General features: G+C 38.9%; 1 protein-coding gene across 3 annotated transcripts in view; it reads left to right on the top strand.

Annotated features, from left to right (window-relative positions):
* The first annotated feature begins 2564 nt into the window (after positions 1-2564).
* HEATR4 (HEAT repeat containing 4) overlaps positions 2565-7843 on the top strand; it is an 85430-nt gene continuing 80151 nt past the window's right edge. The window contains exon 1 of one of the 3 annotated variants that reach the window (XM_077122980.1): positions 2565-2691. The gene's annotated coding sequence lies outside the window, so the exon portion shown is untranslated. The remainder of the gene's footprint in view (positions 2692-7843) is intronic. The other 2 variants (XM_077122978.1, XM_077122979.1) reach the window with 2 other exon arrangements.

Here is a 7843-nt window from a genome sequence, read left to right as displayed (position 1 = left end):
TATGCATTTTTTTTCGGTTTTATTTCTTTTTCTGAACTGATGCAAATGTTCTAAGAAATGATCATGATGAATATACAACTATGTGATGATATTGTGAGTTACTGATTATATATGTAGAAAGGAAAGATCAAAATAGGAATGTTTGCATTTGGTGTTTTTTGGTATTAAAAAAAATTTTTTTTAAGTTAAAAAGTTCAGAGATAAACTCACACACACACACACACAAAAGACCCTTTGGTGGCGGGCTTCCCATCTGCAGGCTAAGTGCCCAGTTACCCATGACCGATGTTGGAGGGCAGGGACACAGGCAGAGCAGCCTGCTTAACTAAGCTTGATAGGTCAGATCCCTGACAATTGGGGACCAGCCTTTAAAAGCGAGAGCTAACACAGACAAGTTTGAACTTTCCAAAAGCTTCCTGTACTGAAAACCTCCACTCTGGAAATAATTTCCTTGCTCTGACTCTCAGAAGAACTGTTTGGCTGTTGAAGAATGGAACGGAACCTCACATCTAGTTCTCCAGTCGCCAAACTCCTGATGACTAAAGGAATGCAGGACAGTAGTTGGCTTTTATCACTTTGTTGAGTAATTCATACCAGTTATTAATCATAGGCCTTTTCTTTAAAATATGCCCTGTAGTGCTTTGCTTTTTGTGTTATTTGTGTATATGCTTATCCACACCAGTCCCACATCTAAGAGTTGTGGGTTCCTTACTAGCAGTGAGACTGTCCTCTGTGCTCCATTCCTTAGAGGCATAAAAACAGCCAAATGAGGTAATAGAGTTATTTCTATTTTGTTACACTAGGCTCTCATTTTGCTCCATCTGGGCAAACAGCTCCCTTTCATCCTGGTCTTATCACATTTTCCTACTTTTCCATAGGCTATTCCTTCTAGCCAGTGGTAGATTTTTCATGAAATTTAAGCTTCAGTTCTCTTCCAAGGTGTTGAACCTGATTTCACATTCGTAATCTTGTGTCCTTTTTATTAGAGAAATCACCAAATTGCATAGGATCAGAGCCCACCAAACCTGGGGTTGCCTTCTCTCCCAATAAAACCACCTTCAAGAGTTTTTCCAACCAAACCTTTTTACCTACTTCCAAATGCTCATCCCACTGGTCATTAATCATGCCACTCCCTGTAGCTCTAATTACTTTTGTTCTGCTTCTGTGGGATACTTTTTAGTACATTTTGACCACAAGCATATCAGGAACTAAAGAAGATAAATAGTAATAGCTAATTTTTAATTCTCCCAAGAATCCTGAGAAAATGAAGGCCCGGAGAAGCTAAATGATATGCTAAAGATCACCCAGCTGGAATTCATACATTTGCAATATGATTCCAGAGCTTGTGCTCTAAACTGTTATGCTTTACCTGTGTCTCACATGATGATATCTCATGTTGAAGAAGATTTGGAAAACAAATATTCATATATTGTGGTGAATTGTAAACTGGTATGTCCTTTTCAAAGAGCAAGCTCTATAAAAATAAAAGTTGCATTCTCTTTGACTCACAATTCCATTCCTAGAAATTTCTTCTAATATTCATCAATGTGGGTAAATATTTGGTTAAAATATGCTTATCATACAGTTACTTCAATGAGGAAAAGTTAGAAGCAAACACAGTAAATTTGATCAAATTGTGGTGAAGTCATACAATGGAAGATCTAGCCATTAAAAATGTATAGCAAAAGAATTTATGAAGAAGCTTTAATGAATTGAAAAAAGCAGGTTAGAGAGCTATATACATATGTATATATAAATATTATATTAATTCACTAAAAAACAAACTAATCAAAAACTACCCCAAAACTACCCCTTGAGGAATTATGGGTAGTTATAATTTTATTATTTGTCAAGAATTTCTACCTGAAAACCAACATGGCTATGGCTTTTGTAATTAAACAGGGTTTAGTATTTAATTTTAAAGTCTTTGAGTCATTTTCACCCTAGACAGTACACTCTCTCACCCTTCTGTGGAACTCAAGGGTCTGAGTACAGGTTAAGCCCAGGCATTTAAGACATTGCTCAGGTCAACCACTAAGGCCGTCCTTGCCCAGAAACCAGAAATGGCGACCACCTGAGCAGTAAATTTCAGTAAAACTGAAATTTTAGTTTTAGAAATACAGGACTTGAATAGTCCCCTTGTAAAAAATACTGTTAATGGCTAATAATCTAACAGGATTTGGGGAAGTAAGGGAGATAGAATTGAACTGTGTGGAAGGAAGGGATTAATTAGGTGTGGAGGAAAGGAAAGGGGAACAGAAAAGTTCCCCAAAACAGACTTTTCCTACTTTATTATTTGCCATATCAGCCTGGAGCATGACAGAGCTGGGTGCTCATGAGTTTCCTGTTTTGTCTTTTTCTCAACGGGACTAATGTGTAGGGGAAATACAGCTCCAGGCTTTACCTGGAGGTTTATTTCTCAAAAGATGACCAAGAAATCCATTAAACCACACAATCAATAAATATGATGCAATTTCCCAAAGTTCAGTTTATAAAGGAGGAAATTTAATAACTAGCTAAAGATAATTCTGGTTGAATTCACAGATTCTGTGAGTAGATTCATGTGATTCTAAAGAATTGGTTGCCTGGTGACCAATATAAACAGCTTTGGAACATAAGAAACCAAGGAAGGGTTAAGATGCAGAACATTACTTCCTTTTGAGGACTGTGCTATAGGAGGCCATTTTGAAGGTAATTTGGGAACACCATTGCTGTACCAGTATCTGAAAAGAGTTTAGTTGAATAGTATCAGCTGAATAGTGAAAAATAGCCTGAGGTCATTAAAATTAGATGCTGAATTAGGCATTAAAAAATCAGTACTGTCTCAGGTACTTATCAGTACTGTGTCTCTAATTCCATCTCTCTGGGCTCTAGTTTTATGATCTGTAAGACAAAGAAGTTGGAACGAATTGTCTTTATGGTAGAGTTTCCAAAGTAATCCCAGGAGACAGCAACATATCTCTATGGGTACATGAAAAGTGTGCCAGTTTGAGTCTAATATGTATCCCAGAAAAGCCATGTTTTAATCCTGATCCTATCTTGTGGGGGTAGATGTTTCTTTGAATCCTGATTCAGTATTGTAGGGTGAAAACTTTGGATTAGATTCTCTGCATGGCGATGTGCCACACCCAATAGTGGCTGTGACATTTTGATTCCATGGAGATGTGACCCCCACCCATTCCAGGTGGGTCTTACTAGAGTTCTTTAACAGAGGAAACATTTTGGAGGGAGCTCAGAGCCAACAGAGAAAGCCAATGAAATTGCTTGGAGAAGGAGAGAGAAATAGCTTGGGTACTAAGTGAGGATCATGAAATAGCCAAAACCTGAAGAGAAGAAATCGCCAGCCCTGGCAGATGCTTAATTAAGAAATGAAACCCAGAGCAGCTAAGTGAATGCCAAAAGATACTTAGAGAGGAAACCGCTGGTATCAGAAGTTGGAAGAAACAGAGCCCAGGAGCACAGGACCACTAGATGCCAGCCACATGCCATCCCAGCTGACAGAAGTGTTCTGAGTGGAATCAACCTTTCATGAGTGAAGGTGAACTCTTTGGTGCCTTAATGTGGACATTTTCACAACCTTAGAACTGTAAACTTGCAACTTATTAAATTCCCTTTTAAAAAGCTGTTCCATTTCTGGTACATTACATGCTGGCAGATTAATAAACTAATACAGTGAGTAATGGAAATTAGGAAGTAGATGGGAAAGAAACGAAGGAGCCTTCTAAGAAGAAAGACTGCTGCTCAGGGGGAATGTGAAACAATCCAGGTTAAGAGGCTATGTTCCCTCATCCCATTCTCCCCACTAACCAACATTCCTCCATACACCCCATTCATATGCCCTTTATATACCTCACTGACACCCTTTGAAGCTGTGGTTTTTCTAAGTTTAATGTATATAAAACCCCTTGAGAGCCTGTTAAAAATGCAGATTTCTAGGCTTCATTTGCAGCCTAATGAAGCAACATTCTGGGGTGGGACACTGGAATCTGCATTTTAACAACCTCAGATGATCTTGATGGAGGAGGTGCTTTAACCCTAGCAAACTGCCCAGGAGCTGACCGCTCCCTTTTGGGCCCCACCTCAGAGTTTCACAACCAGAATATGTGGATGGGGGTATATGATATTTAGGGTCATGTGTCAGCTTGGCCCAGGGTATGGTGTCCAGTTGTCTGGTCAGGCAAGCATTGGCCTAACCATTACTGTGAGGACATCTTGTGGACTTAAATCATCAATCAGTTAATTGCATCTATTGCTGATTACATCTACAATCAACTAAGGGGAGTGGCTTCTGCAATGAGAGAATCCAATCAGTTGGATGTAATCCAATCAGTTAAAGACTTTTAAGGGAGAGGTGACAATTTCAGCTGTTAGAAGAGAGAAGTTAGGTCTCTACTTCAGCTAGCCAGTTTCTCCTGGGAATTCATTGACATTTATCATTATTGCCAGCTCATGGCCTGCCCTATAGAATTTGGACTGATGCTTCCCCACAGTTGTGTGAGTTACTTATATAAAATATATAAGTAAAATAATAAAATATATATAAATAAGAATTGTTCTGGAATATAGGAGATTCCCTGGTGTCTCTTACTCCTACCATGCCCTCATATTAAAGTCAATGGAAAACTGCAACAACCCAATCCAGGCAGGACTACCAATGGCACAGAAATTTCAGGAATGAAATTTTGGGTCACCCCACCAGGCAAAGAACTATGACCACCTGAAGTGCTTGCTGAAGGTAAAGAGAGCATGGAATAGGTAGTGGAAAAAAATATATGAACTATGAACATATGACCAGTTATAGAAACAAGATTTAATGATATCAATATTTCTTCCTTGCTTTATTATGTTTGTATTTGTACATAAAGAAAATATCTTGTTTTCTTCTCTATTTTATCCCCTTAGCATATGACATAAGTTGTATTGTTCATGTTATAGCATTTAAGTTATAGGATATCAAGCTGAAAGACTGAATGTTGGAGAGAGGTGAAACAAGATGGTAGCATCATGAGGTCAGGAATTTACTTCATCCTCTAGAGCAGCTAGTAAATAGCCAGGAACTGTATGGAACAACTGTTGGGGGAGACAACTGTGACTGGACCCACATCATACAGCAGTCTGGAACAGGTGGAATGGTTGAGAACCCCCAAAGACTATAAGTCTCCCAAGCTGCAGAGACCAGCAAGCCCCATGCCCCATGGGCAAGGCAGGCTCATTTTCTGAGGAGAAAAGAAACAGACTGTACTAGTAGCAAGGAAATTAGCTCAACCATGCTACAATTGCAGAATTAACAAATTCAGACTGCTGTAAACAGGCCCCTAGCACAGATAAACCAGGAGTAATCACTAAAGGAACTGGGACCAGCAGAGAGGGACAGGGCTCATGGAAAAAACAAAACAAAATAAAGCAACAGAGACTTGAGTTGGACAGCACAAAATACTTGAAAAAGGCTAGACCCCAAGAAAAGATGGAGACACACAGAGCCATGCACCAACTCTAGCTCTTGACTGGCAAACCCAGGGAGCAGGGTTCCAGCTCTGAAAGCTGTTTTTTTTTTTTTTTCTCTCTAGGGAGAAAAAAAAAGTTTTGTTTTGTTTTTCTTCTTAACATGCATCAATGCTCCAGGCAAGTGTGGAATTAAGACATGTAGGAGAGACAAAGTAACTACTCAGGTGAATGGGAAACATTCCTTAAGGGGTGTATCTTCCCCCAGAAAAAAAGGGGTGGGGCCCAGCTCAAGTGGCTGCCCTCCATCAGGGAATTCAGGCCCCAGGGGCTGGAAAACAGAAGCAACCTAAGCCAGTCTTCTACCTCAGCCTATGTCTCAATCACACCACTGGCAGGGAGAGGCTGCTGAGAATTAAAGGCACCATCTCACTTTATGCTAGTGGGAAGCTGTGGGCTGACAAGCACTACATGCTGGGCAGGATGGGAAAAGCACAGAGTCTAGAGGCTTCATAGGAAAGTCTGACAACCTGTTGTTAGAGCATTTGATATTGGTCTCACCCTCAGAGCATTTGATATTGGTTACTCTCTCCTCCTTAGATATGGGCCTGTCTGATCTGAGAAAATCTGACTGGAGTAGATCACAGTTGAGGAGACCCTCCTCAAAAAAAAAGTCCACCTCTTTTGTTGCTCAGATGTGGCCTCTCTCTCTCAGCCAACACAACAAGCAAACTCACTGCCCTCCCCCTCTTTATGTGGGACATGACTTCCAGGGGTATAAACTTCCTGGCAATGTGGAACAGAAAATCCTAGAATGAGCTGGGATTCAGCATCAAGGGATTGAGAAAACCTTCTCGACCAAAAGGGGGAAGACAGAAATGAGATAAAATAAAGTGTCAATGGCTGAGAGGTTTCAAACAGAGTCGAGAGGTTATCCTGGAGGTTATACTTACACATTATATAGATATCACCTGTTTAGTTAAGGTATATTGGAGAGACTGGAGGGAAGTGCCTGAAAATGTAGAGCTGTGTTCCAGTAGCCATGTTTCTTGAAGATGATTATATAATGATACAGCTTTTGCAATGTGACTGTGTGATTGTGAAAACTTTGTGTGTGATACTTCTTTTATCTATGGTATGGACAGATCAATAAAACATTAGGATTAAAAATAAATAAATAATTGGGGGAACAAATGTTAAAATAAATTTAGTAGATTGAAATGCTAATGATCAGTGAAAGGGAGCATAAGGGGTATGGAAAAAATAGGGGAAACAAAGGCTAAAATATATTGGGTAGATGCAAATACTAGCGGTTAATGAGAGGGAGGGGTAAAGGGTATGGTATGTATGAGTTTTTTTCTTTTTCTTTTTCTAACTTAATGCAAATGTTCTAAGAAATGATCATGGTGATGAATATACAACTATATGATGATATTGTGAGTTACTGATTATATACCAAGAATGGAATAATCATATGGTAAGAATGTTCATGTTTGTGATCATATGGTAAGATTGTTGTATGTGGTTATGTTTTAAACAAATTAAAAATAAATAAATAAAGGTTCCATACAAACAGGCAAGAACAAGAAAAAGAACTGAAAAGTTCTTATCAGTTAGACAGAACCTATGCTACAGGCCTAAAATGAATTGAACTGAATGCCAAAAAAAAGGCAGAGAACAAAGCCAACTAACAAGAAAATCCTAGTAAAAGAATGAAAAATGACCTCCAGAATAAACTAATTGGGGAAAACAAATGCCTAGACACCAGCGAAAAATAACAAGTCATACTAGGAAAATCAAAGATATGGGCCAGACAAAGGAACAAACCAATATTTCAAGTGAGATACTGGAGTTGAAACAACTAATTACAGATGTTTGAACAGACATGCAAAATCACATTAAATCAAATCAATGAGTTGAGGGAAGATATGGCAAAAGAGATGAAGGATAGACACTGGATGAACATAAAGAAGAATTCAAATATTTGAAAAAACAAATGGCAGAACTTATGGAAGTGAAAGGCACAATAGGAGAGATAAAAAAAATGGAGAGCTACAACAGCAGATTGGAAGAGGCACAAGAAAGGATTAGTGGACAGGACATCTGAAATGCTACACAAAAAAGGAAAGGGAAAAGAAAGGAAAAAATGAGCAGGATCTCAGGGAAGTGAAAGACAACATCAACCACATGAATATAGGTATTATGGGTGTCTCCGAAGAGAAGGGAAAAGGGGCAAAAAGACTAATAATCACTGATAACTTCCCATCTCTTATGAAAGACATAAAGTTACACATTCCAGAAAAGCAGTGTGCTCTGAACAGAATACATCCAAATAGGCCTACTCAAAGCACTTACTAACCAGACTGTCAAATGTCAAAGCCAAAGAGAGAATTCTGAAAGC

This window comes from Tamandua tetradactyla, chromosome 12, assembly GCF_023851605.1.
Source record: "Tamandua tetradactyla isolate mTamTet1 chromosome 12, mTamTet1.pri, whole genome shotgun sequence".
Taxonomy (NCBI): Eukaryota; Metazoa; Chordata; class Mammalia; order Pilosa; family Myrmecophagidae; genus Tamandua; species Tamandua tetradactyla.
Note: the sequence above shows the minus strand (reverse complement) of the source record. Positions and strands in the feature narration are given on the sequence as shown.